Below are 2,589 nucleotides of genomic sequence, written 5' to 3'. Positions count from 1 at the left end.
GGGCGGGCACGGAGCGGCGGGGGCGGGGGCGGGGGCGGGGGCGGGGGCGGGGCCCCAGCGCGCTCGCCCGACCCGTCCGGCCGCATTTTCTCCCCAGGGCGCAGACCCGGCCCGGGTGGCGCGCCGTCTCCTGCCCGCGGCTCAGCGCCCGCCCAGGGTGCCCCGCGGGGCGGCGGGAGCCCTGGACGCCCGGGCTCTCTCTCCTGCCTGCGGTGTCAGGGTCCACCGGCCTGTTCAGCCTCACGGTTCTCAGCGGCCCGCGGCCAACCCGCCTGCCCCCCAGGAGGCTTCCCTCCCCATCACTGGAACCCTCAGCCCTTGTCATTCATTATTTGAGTGCCTACCATGTGTCCCTCCCAGCAGCCAACACAGTCTACTGGCGCTGTCTGTCCTCATGATGTTTGCAATCCGGTCAGGATACCTAGAGGTGACAGGTGCCGGTGCTTTGGTAGGAAAGGAGATACCAACGGGAGCACGCAACAGGGACTCCGAGGGGAGGTGATGACTAAGCTAACACCTGAAATAGAAGCGGGAGCAAGCCAGGTGGAGAGTGTTGATCACAATTGCTCATATTTATTCAGTGATTACTGCGGGCCCAGCTCCCAAGCACTTTGCATGTATTACCTCATTTACTCCTCGCAACCACCCTTTGAGGCAGGCACTATTATTATCCTATATCCCCATTTTGCAGATGAGGACACTGACCCACCCAGAGATTGAGTAACACAGCAGAGCCCCATCAGCTGGCAGGGGCACAGCTAGGCTGGACCCCACAGCCTGATCCCAGTGCCGTCCTTGTCCGCTCTGCTGCACCTCTCCCCCAGCAGAGGGAGGGGCGAGTTACAGACCAAAAGAACTGGCATGTGCAAAGATGGGCCGGAGGCAAGAGAAGGTGTGGCATATTTTTTAGGTACTGAAACTATCATAGTGTGAGGGGCACTGGTAGGGGCAAATAGAGAAGCAGCAGAAGGATGCTGAGCCAGATCGTGAAGAGCCTGGTGTACTTAACTAAAAGGTTTGGCCTTTATCCTGAAGATAAAGTGTCTTTCAGCAGGGAAAGACAATCTCTCTCTACTCACTCTTCAAAGCCCAGGTCCAACACTGCTCCCCATCAAGCTCTCCAGGACTCTTTTGCCCTGAACACTCACACTCATGAACCTAGCAGCTCTTTGGGATCTTGTCTTCTGTTAGAGTCATCTGTGTGCGTGTGTGTATGCGCGGGCGCGCACGTGTGTCCCCTTCCGCAGTGGTGAGCTTCTGGAGGGTGAGGGCTTTGCCTTGCCTTGCCCTTCTCTGAATCCCCAGTGTAGCACCAACATGAAAGGTGCTCAAAAACTGTTGCTGCACAGAATTCCGAATGCTCCTGTGGGACTCATTTTGTAGATGAGGAAACTGAGGCCAGAGTTTCTAAGCGACTGTCCCAATGTCACCTCGCCTGTTGTCATCACCACCACCGCTGTGCCTGCATTCTACGTGCTTTGTATGCATTTCCTCAACCAATTCTCACCATGACCCCCCAAGATGGATACTGTTATTGTCCCTATTTTGCAAATGAGGTGCAGGGACATTAGGTTAATTGGTGAATAGACTGGAACTCGACCTGTAGTGTTCTAACTTCAGGTCCACTGCCTTTGTACCACCCTCCCATCCCCCCACCCTCCACGAGAGGTCTCTTCGTATCCTATTTCCACGCAGCCCACTCTTCTTCAGAGAGTTTTGTAAAACTAAAAGCCGGGTGTGCCTTTCAATAAATAGTGATGATGGCCAAAATGTGGCTGTTGAAAGCTAACATGGGTTAGAAATATCTGCATGGTTATCTCAGTAGAAAGAAGCTAATGATTATTGTTGTTTTGTTATGTTGTCCTGGGGAGAAAGGAAATGGGCTGCCATTCAGACAGAGTCAGAATAGCCTGGCATCATCCATGTTTATTTATATTATGGCAACCACCCAAGTGTCCACCCAAGATGGAGTCAGCATTTGAAAGGAAGTGTGGTCGGTGGATGAATTTTCCCTCTGTCTACCCAAGTCTTTTTCATATTGTTAATATAATGCTTTTCACGCTGTATTATAGTTTATTACAAAAGCAGCAGACTCCGCAGCAGCTTGTGAGCTCTTCGTTGTAACCGGATCGTGTTTACATCTCTGTGTAGAGCAGTAACCGGAATGTTGCAAGTGCACGCTAAATGTTGAATGAAGAAATGGTGTGAGAGAGCAATATTGCAACTCACTCAAGGTCAAGCAAAACAGAAACCAAGATCCTTGCCAACCCAGCTTCTAGGGTGGGCTAGGGTCTCCAGGCAGTTCGCCAGCTGAAGCAGTCAGTGCCCCAGGATTATCCCAGCTAGGAAAGTTCCCCACACTGGCTGTCACTAAGGGTTGTGATTGGACAGATGCCACAGCCCTTCCCAACAAGGCCAACATGGATGGAACTGCAAGAGAGAGGAGAGTGGGGAGGCCCTGGGACGTGGGAAAGGAGGACAGAAAGTGGGAAGGCAATTTGGGATTGAGAAATATATGGAAAGTGGATCTAAAATGGAAGGAAGAAGTCAAAAACGAAGTCATAGTCACGAGTTTCTGTGAACCGTTCT

This window comes from Neomonachus schauinslandi, chromosome 9 (genome assembly GCF_002201575.2).
Source record: "Neomonachus schauinslandi chromosome 9, ASM220157v2, whole genome shotgun sequence".
In the NCBI taxonomy this organism is placed as follows: domain Eukaryota; kingdom Metazoa; phylum Chordata; class Mammalia; order Carnivora; family Phocidae; genus Neomonachus; species Neomonachus schauinslandi.
Note: the sequence above shows the minus strand (reverse complement) of the source record.